This window comes from Chiloscyllium plagiosum, unplaced genomic scaffold (genome assembly GCF_037043375.1).
Source record: "Chiloscyllium plagiosum isolate Xiang-an unplaced genomic scaffold, Cpla_swu_hap1 HiC_scaffold_12, whole genome shotgun sequence".
In the NCBI taxonomy this organism is placed as follows: domain Eukaryota; kingdom Metazoa; phylum Chordata; class Chondrichthyes; order Orectolobiformes; family Hemiscylliidae; genus Chiloscyllium; species Chiloscyllium plagiosum.
This window is the reverse complement of record NW_028270150.1, coordinates 84,589,630-84,601,880: the sequence shown is the minus strand read 5'-3', so window position 1 is coordinate 84,601,880 and position 12,251 is coordinate 84,589,630.

Sequence of the window (12,251 nt, the reverse complement as noted above, 5' to 3'; positions counted from 1 at the left end):
ATGGGCTGTGACACTCCCTCAGTCCTGCATTGTTATGTTGTACTGGGACAGTGGGCTGTGGCACTACCTCAGTCCTGCACTATAATGTTGCACTTGGACAGTGGGGTGTGACACTCCCACAGTCCTGCACTGTAATATTGTACTGGGACAGTGGGCTGCAGCACTCCCTCAGTCCTTCACTGTAATATTGAACTGAGACTGTGGGCTGTGGCACTACCCCAGTCCTGCACTGCATTGTTGCAATGGGTCAGTGGGCTGTGGCACTCCCTCAGTCCTGCACTGTAATGTTGCACTTGGACAGTGGGCTGTGGCACGCCTTCAGTCCTGCACTGTAATGTCTCATTGGGACAGTGGGCTGTGGCACTGCCTCAGTCCTGCACTGTAATGTTGCATTGGGACAGTGAAGTGTTGCACTCCCTCAGTCCTGCACTGTAATTTTGCGCTGGGACAGTAAAGTGTTGCACTCCCTCAGTCCTGCACTGTAATTTTCCACTGGGACAGTGAAGTGTGGAACTCCCTCAGTCCTGCACTGTAATTTTGCACTGGGACAGTGGGCTGCAGCACTCTCTCGGTCCTGCACTGTAATGTTGCATTGGGACAGTTGTCTGCAGCACTCCCTCAGTCCTGCTCTGTAACATTGCATTGGGACAGTGGGCTGCAGCACTCCCTCAGTCCTGCACTGTAATGTTGCACTGGGACAGTGGGCTGCAGCACTCCCTCAGTCCTGCACTACATTGTTGCACTGGGTCAGTGGGCTGTAGCACTCCCTCAGTCCTGCACTGTAATGTTGCACTGGGACAGTGGGCTGCAGCACTCCCTCAGTCCTGCACTGCATTGTTGCACTGGGGCAGTGGGCTGTAGCACTCCATCAGTCCTGCACTGTAATGTTGCACTGGGACATTGGGCTGTGGCACTGCCTCAGTCCAGAACTGTCATGTTGCGCTGGTACGTGTGCTGCGGCACTCCCTCAGCCTGCACTGTAATGTTGCACTGGGACAGTGGGCTGTGGCACTACCTGAGTCCTGCACTGTATTGTTGCATTGGGACAGTGGGCTGTGGCACTACCTCAGTCCTGCACTGTCTTGTTGCATTGGGACAGTGGGCTGTGGCACTCCCTCAGTCCTGCTCTGTAATGTTGCATTGGGCCAGTGGGCTGCAGCACTCCATCAGTCCTGCATTGTAATGTTGCACTGGGACAGTGGCAAGTGGCACTCCCTCAGTCCTGCAATGTAATGTTGCACTGGGACAGTGGGCTGTGGCACTACCTCAGTTCTGCACTGTAATGGTGCACTTGGACATTTGGGTGTGACACTCCCACAGTCCTGCACTGTAATGTGCACTGGGACAGTGCAGTGTTCCCTCAGTACAGCCCTGAAGTGCTGCGGTGTGACTATGCAATGTAGCACTCCCTCAGTCCTGCATACAATGTTGCACTGGGACAGTGGGCTTTGGCACTACCTCAGTTCTGCACTGCATTGTTGCACTGGGTCAGTGGCAAGTGGCACTCCCTCAGTCCTGCAATGTAATGTTGCACTGGGACAGTGGTATGTGGTTCTCCCTCAGTTCTGCACTGTAATGTTGCACTGGGATGGTGGGCTGTGGCACTATCTCAATCCTGCACTGTAATGTTGCTCTTGGACAGTGGGCAGTGGCACACCCTCAGTTCTGCACTGCAATATTGCACTGAGATGATGGGCTATGGTACTCCCTCAGTCCTGCGCTGTAATGTTGCACTGGAACAGTGGGGTGTGACCCTCCCTCAGCCCTGCACTGTAATGTTGCACTGGGATGGTGGGCACTGGCACACCCTCAGTCCTGCACTGTAATGTTGCTCTGGGATAATGGGCTGTGACACTCCCTCAGTCCTGCACTGTAATGTTGCAGTGGGATGGTGGGCAGTGGCACATCCTCAGTCCTGCACTGTAATGTTGCTCTGGGATGATGGGCTGTGGCACTCCCTCAGTCCTGCACTGTAATGTTGCACTAGGCCAGTGGGGTGTGACACTCCCTCAGTCCTGCACTGTAATGTTGCACTAGTCCAGTGGGGTGTGACACTCCCTCAGTCCTGCACTGTAATGTTGCTCTGGGATGATGGGCTGTGGCACTACCTCAATCCAGCACTGTAACGTTGCTCTTGGACAGTGGGCAGTGGCACTCCCTCAGTCCTGCACTGAAGTGTTGCACTGGGACATTGGGGTGTGGCACTACCTCAGTCCTGCACTATAATGTTGCACTTGGACAGTGGGGTGTGACACTCCCACAGTCCTGCACTGTAATATTGTACTGGGACAGTGGGCTGCAGCACTCCCTCAGTCCTTCACTGTAATATTGAACTGAGACTGTGGGCTGTGGCACTACCCCAGTCCTGCACTGCATTGTTGCAATGGGTCAGTGGGCTGTGGCACTCCCTCAGTCCTGCACTGTAATGTTGCACTTGGACAGTGGGCTGTGGCACGCCTTCAGTCCTGCACTGTAATGTCTCATTGGGACAGTGGGCTGTGGCACTGCCTCAGTCCTGCACTGTAATGTTGCATTGGGACAGTGAAGTGTTGCACTCCCTCAGTCCTGCACTGTAATTTTGCGCTGGGACAGTAAAGTGTTGCACTCCCTCAGTCCTGCACTGTAATTTTCCACTGGGACAGTGAAGTGTGGAACTCCCTCAGTCCTGCACTGTAATTTTGCACTGGGACAGTGGGCTGCAGCACTCTCTCGGTCCTGCACTGTAATGTTGCATTGGGACAGTTGTCTGCAGCACTCCCTCAGTCCTGCTCTGTAACATTGCATTGGGACAGTGGGCTGCAGCACTCCCTCAGTCCTGCACTGTAATGTTGCACTGGGACAGTGGGCTGCAGCACTCCCTCAGTCCTGCACTACATTGTTGCACTGGGTCAGTGGGCTGTAGCACTCCCTCAGTCCTGCACTGTAATGTTGCACTGGGACAGTGGGCTGCAGCACTCCCTCAGTCCTGCACTGCATTGTTGCACTGGGGCAGTGGGCTGTAGCACTCCATCAGTCCTGCACTGTAATGTTGCACTGGGACATTGGGCTGTGGCACTGCCTCAGTCCAGAACTGTCATGTTGCGCTGGTACGTGTGCTGCGGCACTCCCTCAGCCTGCACTGTAATGTTGCACTGGGACAGTGGGCTGTGGCACTACCTGAGTCCTGCACTGTATTGTTGCATTGGGACAGTGGGCTGTGGCACTACCTCAGTCCTGCACTGTCTTGTTGCATTGGGACAGTGGGCTGTGGCACTCCCTCAGTCCTGCTCTGTAATGTTGCATTGGGCCAGTGGGCTGCAGCACTCCATCAGTCCTGCATTGTAATGTTGCACTGGGACAGTGGCAAGTGGCACTCCCTCAGTCCTGCAATGTAATGTTGCACTGGGACAGTGGGCTGTGGCACTACCTCAGTTCTGCACTGTAATGGTGCACTTGGACATTTGGGTGTGACACTCCCACAGTCCTGCACTGTAATGTGCACTGGGACAGTGCAGTGTTCCCTCAGTACAGCCCTGAAGTGCTGCGGTGTGACTATGCAATGTAGCACTCCCTCAGTCCTGCATACAATGTTGCACTGGGACAGTGGGCTTTGGCACTACCTCAGTTCTGCACTGCATTGTTGCACTGGGTCAGTGGCAAGTGGCACTCCCTCAGTCCTGCAATGTAATGTTGCACTGGGACAGTGGTATGTGGTTCTCCCTCAGTTCTGCACTGTAATGTTGCACTGGGATGGTGGGCTGTGGCACTATCTCAATCCTGCACTGTAATGTTGCTCTTGGACAGTGGGCAGTGGCACACCCTCAGTTCTGCACTGCAATATTGCACTGAGATGATGGGCTATGGTACTCCCTCAGTCCTGCGCTGTAATGTTGCACTGGAACAGTGGGGTGTGACCCTCCCTCAGCCCTGCACTGTAATGTTGCACTGGGATGGTGGGCACTGGCACACCCTCAGTCCTGCACTGTAATGTTGCTCTGGGATAATGGGCTGTGACACTCCCTCAGTCCTGCACTGTAATGTTGCAGTGGGATGGTGGGCAGTGGCACATCCTCAGTCCTGCACTGTAATGTTGCTCTGGGATGATGGGCTGTGGCACTCCCTCAGTCCTGCACTGTAATGTTGCACTAGGCCAGTGGGGTGTGACACTCCCTCAGTCCTGCACTGTAATGTTGCACTAGTCCAGTGGGGTGTGACACTCCCTCAGTCCTGCACTGTAATGTTGCTCTGGGATGATGGGCTGTGGCACTACCTCATTCCAGCACTGTAACGTTGCTCTTGGACAGTGGGCAGTGGCACTCCCTCAGTCCTGCACTGAAGTGTTGCACTGGGACATTGGGGTGTGGCACTCCCTCAGTCCTGCACTGTAATGTTGCACTGGGACGGTGGGCAGTGGCACACACTAGGTCATGCACTGTAATGTTGCTACTTGGACAGTGGGTTGTGACACTCCTTCAGTCCTGCACTGTAATGTGCACTGGGATGATGGGCAGTGGCACACCCTCAGTCCTGCACTGTAATGTTGCTCTGGGATGATGGGCTGTGACACTCCCTCAGTCCTGCATTGCTATGTTGCACTGGGACAGTGGGCTGTGGCACTACCTCAGTCCTGCACTATAATGTTGCACTTGGACAGTGGGGTGTGACACTCCCACAGTCCTGCACTGTAATATTGTACTGGGACAGTGGGCTGCAGCACTCCCTCAGTCCTTCACTGTAATATTGAACTGAGACTGTGGGCTGTGGCACTACCCCAGTCCTGCACTGCATTGTTGCAATGGGTCAGTGGGCTGTGGCACTCCCTCAGTCCTGCACTGTAATGTTGCACTTGGACAGTGGGCTGTGGCACGCCTTCAGTCCTGCACTGTAATGTCTCATTGGGACAGTGGGCTGTGGCACTGCCTCAGTCCTGCACTGTAATGTTGCATTGGGACAGTGAAGTGTTGCACTCCCTCAGTCCTGCACTGTAATTTTGCGCTGGGACAGTAAAGTGTTGCACTCCCTCAGTCCTGCACTGTAATTTTCCACTGGGACAGTGAAGTGTGGAACTCCCTCAGTCCTGCACTGTAATTTTGCGCTGGGACAGTGAAGTGTTGCACTCCCTCAGTCCTGCACTGTAATTTTGCGCTGGGACAGTGAAGTGTGGCACTACCCCAGTCCTGCACTGTATTGTGGCATTGAGACAGTGGGTGGTCGCACTCCCTCAGTCCTGCACTGTATTGTTGCATTGGGACAGTGGGGTGTGGCACTCCCTCAGTCCTGCACTGTAATGTTGCACTAGGACAGTGGGCTGTGGCACTCCCTCAATTCTGCACTGTAATGTTGCACTAGGACAGTGGGCTGTGCCACTCCCTCCGTCCTGCACTGTAATGTTGCACTGGGACAGTGGGCTGCAGCACTCTCTCAGTCCTGCACTGTAATGTTGCATTGGGACAGTGTGCTGCAGCACACCCTCAGTCCTGCACTGTAATGTTGCACTGGGTCAGTGGGCTGTAGCACTCCCTCAGTCCTGCACTGTAATATTGCACTGGGACAGTGGGCTGCAGCACTCCCTCAGTCCTGCACTGCATTGTTGCACTGGGGCAGTAGGCTGTAGCACTCCGTCAGTCCTGCACTGTAATGTTGCATTGGGACAGTGGGCTGTGACACTACCTCAGTCCTGCACTGTATTGTTGCATTGGGACAGTGGGGTGTGCCACTCCCTCAGTCCTGCACTGTAATGTTGCACTGGGACAGTGGGCTGCAGCACTCCCTCAGTCCTGCACTGCAATGTTGCACTGGGACAGTGGGCTGCAGCACTCTCTCGGTCCTGCACTGTAATGTTGCATTGGGACAGTTGTCTGCAGCACTCCCTCAGTCCTGCTCTGTAACGTTGCATTGGGACAGTGGGCTGCAGCACTCCCTCAGTCCTGCACTGTAATGTTGCACTGGGACAGTGGGCTGCAGCACTCCCTCAGTCCTGCACTTCATTGTTGCACTGGGTCAGTGGGCTGCAGCACTCCCTCAGTCCTGCACTTCATTGTTGCACTGGGTCAGTGGGCTGTAGCACTCCCTCAGTCCTGCACTGTAATATTACACTGGGACAGTGGGCTGCAGCACTCCCTCAGTCCTGCACTGCATTGTTGCACTGGGGCAGTGGGCTGTAGCACTCCGTCAGTCCTGCACTGTAATGTTGCACTGGGACATTGGGCTGTGGCACTGCCTCAGTCCAGAACTGTCATGATGCGCTGGTACGTGTGCTGCGGCACTCCCTCAGCCTGCACTGTAATGTTGCACTGGGACAGTGGGCTGTGGCACTACCTGAGTGCTGCACTGTATTGTTGCATTGGGACAGTGGGCTGTGGCACTACCTCAGTCCTGCACTGCCTTGTTGCATTGGGACAGTGGGCTGCAGCACTCCCTCAGTCCTGCAATGTAATGTTGCACTGCGACAGTGGGCTGTGGCACTACCTCAGTTCTGCACTGCATTATTGCAATGGGTCAGTGGATAGTGGCACTCCCTCAGTTCTGCACTGTAATGGTGCACTTGGACATTTGGGTGTGATACTCCCACAGTCCTGCACTGTAATGTGCACTGGGACAGTGCAGTGTTCCCTCAGTACAGCCCTGAAGTGCTGCGGTATGACTATGCAATGTAGCACTCCCTCAGTCCTGCATACAATGTTGCACTGGGACAGTGGGCTTTGGCACTACCTCAGTTCTGCACTGCATTGTTGCACTGGGTCAGTGGCAAGTGGCACTCCCTCAGTCCTGCAATGTAATGTTGCACTGGGACAGTGGTATGTGGTTCTCCCTCAGTTCTGCACTGTAATGTTGCACTGGGATGGTGGGCTGTGGCACTATCTCAATCCTGCACTGTAATGTTGCTCTTGGACAGTGGGCAGTGGCACACCCTCAGTTCTGCACTGCAAGATTGCACTGAGATGATGGGCTGTGGTACTCCCTCAGTCCTGCGCTGTAATGTTGCACTGGAACAGTGGGGTGTGACCCTCCCTCAGCCCTGCACTGTAATGTTGCACTGGGATGGTGGGCACTGGCACACCCTCAGTCCTGCACTGTAATGTTGCTCTGGGATGATGGGCTGTGACACTCCCTCAGTCCTGCACTGTAATGTTGCAGTGGGATGGTGGGCAGTGGCACTCCCTCAGTCCTGCACTGTAATGTTGCACTGGGACGGTGGGCAGTGGCACACACTAGGTCATGCACTGTAATGTTGCAACTTGGACAGTGGGTTGTGACACTCCTTCAGTCCTGCACTGTAATGTGCACTGGGATGATGGGCAGTGGCACACCCTCAGTCCTGCACTGTAATGTTGCTCTGGGATGATGGGCTGTGACACTCCCTCAGTCCTGCATTGTTATGTTGTACTGGGACAGTGGGCTGTGGCACTACCTCAGTCCTGCACTGTAATGTTGCACTGGGATGATGGGCTGTGACACTCCCTCAGTCCTGCACTATAATGTTGCACTTGGACAGTGGGGTGTGACACTCCCTCAGTCCTGCACTGTAATATTGTACTGGGACAGTGGGCTGTGGCACTACCTCAGTCCTGCACTATAATGTTGCACTTGGACAGTGGGGTGTGACACTCCCACAGTCCTGCACTGTAATATTGTACTGGGACAGTGGGCTGCAGCACTCCCTCAGTCCTTCACTGTAATATTGAACTGAGACTGTGGGCTGTGGCACTACCCCAGTCCTGCACTGCATTGTTGCAATGGGTCAGTGGGCTGTGGCACTCCCTCAGTCCTGCACTGTAATGTTGCACTTGGACAGTGGGCTGTGGCACGCCTTCAGTCCTGCACTGTAATGTCTCATTGGGACAGTGGGCTGTGGCACTGCCTCAGTCCTGCACTGTAATGTTGCATTGGGACAGTGAAGTGTTGCACTCCCTCAGTCCTGCACTGTAATTTTGCGCTGGGACAGTAAAGTGTTGCACTCCCTCAGTCCTGCACTGTAATTTTCCACTGGGACAGTGAAGTGTGGAACTCCCTCAGTCCTGCACTGTAATTTTGCGCTGGGACAGTGAAGTGTTGCACTCCCTCAGTCCTGCACTGTAATTTTGCGCTGGGACAGTGAAGTGTGGCACTACCCCAGTCCTGCACTGTATTGTGGCATTGAGACAGTGGGTGGTCGCACTCCCTCAGTCCTGCACTGTATTGTTGCATTGGGACAGTGGGGTGTGGCACTCCCTCAGTCCTGCACTGTAATGTTGCACTAGGACAGTGGGCTGTGGCACTCCCTCAATTCTGCACTGTAATGTTGCACTAGGACAGTGGGCTGTGCCACTCCCTCCGTCCTGCACTGTAATGTTGCACTGGGACAGTGGGCTGCAGCACTCTCTCAGTCCTGCACTGTAATGTTGCATTGGGACAGTGTGCTGCAGCACACCCTCAGTCCTGCACTGTAATGTTGCACTGGGTCAGTGGGCTGTAGCACTCCCTCAGTCCTGCACTGTAATATTGCACTGGGACAGTGGGCTGCAGCACTCCCTCAGTCCTGCACTGCATTGTTGCACTGGGGCAGTAGGCTGTAGCACTCCATCAGTCCTGCACTGTAATGTTGCACTGGGACAGTGGACTGTGGCACTCGCTCAGTCATGCACTGTAATGTTGCATTGGGACAGTGGGCTGTGACACTACCTCAGTCCTGCACTGTATTGTTGCATTGGGACAGTGGGGTGTGCCACTCCCTCAGTCCTGCACTGTAATGTTGCACTGGGACAGTGGGCTGCAGCACTCCCTCAGTCCTGCACTGCAATGTTGCACTGGGACAGTGGGCTGCAGCACTCTCTCGGTCCTGCACTGTAATGTTGCATTGGGACAGTTGTCTGCAGCACTCCCTCAGTCCTGCTCTGTAACGTTGCATTGGGACAGTGGGCTGCAGCACTCCCTCAGTCCTGCACTGTAATGTTGCACTGGGACAGTGGGCTGCAGCACTCCCTCAGTCCTGCACTTCATTGTTGCACTGGGTCAGTGGGCTGTAGCACTCCCTCAGTCCTGCACTGTAATATTACACTGGGACAGTGGGCTGCAGCACTCCCTCAGTCCTGCACTGCATTGTTGCACTGGGGCAGTGGGCTGTAGCACTCCGTCAGTCCTGCACTGTAATGTTGCACTGGGACATTGGGCTGTGGCACTGCCTCAGTCCAGAACTGTCATGATGCGCTGGTACGTGTGCTGCGGCACTCCCTCAGCCTGCACTGTAATGTTGCACTGGGACAGTGGGCTGTGGCACTACCTGAGTGCTGCACTGTATTGTTGCATTGGGACAGTGGGCTGTGGCACTACCTCAGTCCTGCACTGTCTTGTTGCATTGGGACAGTGGGCTGTGGCACTCCCTCAGTCCTGCTCTGTAATATTGCAGTGGGATGGTGGGCAGTGGCACATCCTCAGTCCTGCACTGTAATGTTGCTCTGGGATGATGGGCTGTGGCACTCCCTCAGTCCTGCACTGTAATGTTGCACTAGGCCAGTGGGGTGTGACACTCCCTCAGTCCTGCACTGTAATGTTGCTCTGGGATGATGGGCTGTGACACTCCCTCAGTCCTGCACTGTAATGTTGCAGTGGGATGGTGGGCAGTGGCACATCCTCAGTCCTGCACTGTAATGTTGCTCTGGGATGATGGGCTGTGGCACTCCCTCAGTCCTGCACTGTAATGTTGCACTAGGCCAGTGGGGTGTGACACTCCCTCAGTCCTGCACTGTAATGTTGCACTAGTCCAGTGGGGTGTGACACTCCCTCAGTCCTGCACTGTAATGTTGCTCTGGGATGATGGGCTGTGGCACTACCTCAATCCAGCACTGTAACGTTGCTCTTGGACAGTGGGCAGTGGCACTCCCTCAGTCCTGCACTGAAGTGTTGCACTGGGACATTGGGGTGTGGCACTCCCTCAGTCCTGCACTGTAATGTTGCACTGGGACGGTGGGCAGTGGCACACACTAGGTCATGCACTGTAATGTTGCTACTTGGACAGTGGGTTGTGACACTCCTTCAGTCCTGCACTGTAATGTGCACTGGGATGATGGGCAGTGACACACCCTCAGTCCTGCACTGTAATGTTGCTCTGGGATGATGGGCTGTGACACTCCCTCAGTCCTGCATTGTTATGTTGTACTGGGACAGTGGGCTGTGGCACTACCTCAGTCCTGCACTGTAATGTTGCACTGGGATGATGGGCTGTGACACTCCCTCAGTCCTGCACTATAATGTTGCACTTGGACAGTGGGGTGTGACACTCCCACAGTCCTGCACTGTAATATTGTACTGGGACAGTGGGCTGCAGCACTCCCTCAGTCCTGCACTGTAATGTTAGATTAGATTAGATTTAGATTAGATTACATTACAGCGTGGAAACAGGCCCTTCGGCCCAACAAGTGCACACTGACCCGCCGAAGCGCAACCCACCCATGCTCCTACATTTACCCCTTACCTAACACTACGGGCAATTTAGCATGGCCAATTCACCTGACCGGTACTTGGACAGAGTGGTGTGACACTCCCTCAGTCCTGCACTGCATTGTTGCACTGGGATGATGGGCTGTGGCACTCCCTCAGTCCTGCACTGTAATGTTGTACTGGGACAGTGGGGTGTGGCACTACCTCAGTTCTGCACTGTAATGTTGCACTAGGATGATGGGCTGTGACACTCCCCTGCACTGTAATGTTGCACTGGGACAGTGGGCAGTGGCACTCCCTCAGTCCTGCCCTATAATGTTGCACTGGGACAGTGGGATGTGGCACTCTCTCATCCTGCACTGTAACTTTGCACTGGGACAATGGGCTGTGACTCTCCCTCAGTACTGCACTGTAACGCTGCACTGGGACAGAGAGGTGCTCCCTCAGTACTGCACTATAGTGCTGCACTGGGACAGTGCGGTGCTCCCTCAGTACTGCACTGTAACACTGCACTGGGACAGTGACGTGCTCCCTCGGTACTGCACTATAATGCTGCACTGGGACAGTGAGGTGCTCCCTCAGAACTGCACTATAATGCTGCACTGGGACAGTGTGGTGCTCCCTCAGTAGTGCACTGTAATGTCACACTGGGACAGTGTGGTGCTCCCTCAGTACTGCACTGTTATACTGCACTGGGACAGTGAGGTGCTCCCTCAGTACTGCACTGTTATACTGCACTGGGACAGTCTGGGTGCTCCCTCAGTACTGCACTGTAACCCTGTTTTGGGACAATGTGGTGCTCCCTTAGTACTGCATTGTAACACTGCACTGGGTCAATGCAGAGCTTCCACAGTACTGCACTGTAATGCTGCACTGGGACAGTATGGTGCTCCCTCAGTACTGCACTGCTATACTGCACTGGGACAGTCTGGTGCTCCCTCAGTACTGCACTGTAACCCTGCACTGGGACAGTGTGGTGCTCCCTCAGTAGTTCACTGTTATACTGCACTGGGACAGTCTGGTGCTTCCTCAGTACTGCACTGTAACCCTGCACTGGGACAGTGTGGTGCTCCCTCAGTACTGCACTGTTATGCTGCAAGGGACAGTGCGGTGCTCCCTCAGTACTGCACTGTTATGCTGCATAGGACAGTGCGGTGCTCCCTCAGTACTGCACTATAATGCTGCACTGGGACAGTGTGGAGCTCCCTCAGTACTGCACTGTAATGTTGCACTGGGACAGTGCGGTGCTCCCTCAGTACTGCATTGTAACGCTGCACTGGGACAGTTTAGTGTTCCCTCAGTACTGCACTCTAACCCTGCACTTTAACAGTGTGGTGCTCCCTCAGTACTGCACTGTAATGTCGCACTGGGACAGTGTGGTGCTCCCTCAGTACTGCACTGTTATACTGCACTGGGACAGTGAGGTGCTCCCTCAGTACTGCACTGTTATAGTCTGGTGCTCCCTCAGTACTGCACTGTAACCCTGTACTGGGACAATGTGGTGCTCCCTTAGTACTGCGTTGTAACACTGCACTGGGTCAATGCTGAGCTTCCATAGTACTGCACTGTAATGCTGCACTGGGACAGTGTGGTGCTCCCTCAGTACTGCACTGCTATACTGCACTGGGACAGTCTGGTGCTCCCTCAGTACTGCACTGTAACCCTGCACTGGGACAGTCTGGTGCTCCCTCAGTACTTCACTGTTATACTGCACTGGGACAGTGCAGTGCTCCCTCAGTACTGCACTGTTATGCTGCATGGGACAGTGCGGTGCTCCCTCAGTACTGCACTGCTATGCTGCATAGGACAGTGCGGTGCTCCCTCAGTACTGCACTATAATGCTGCACTGGGACAGT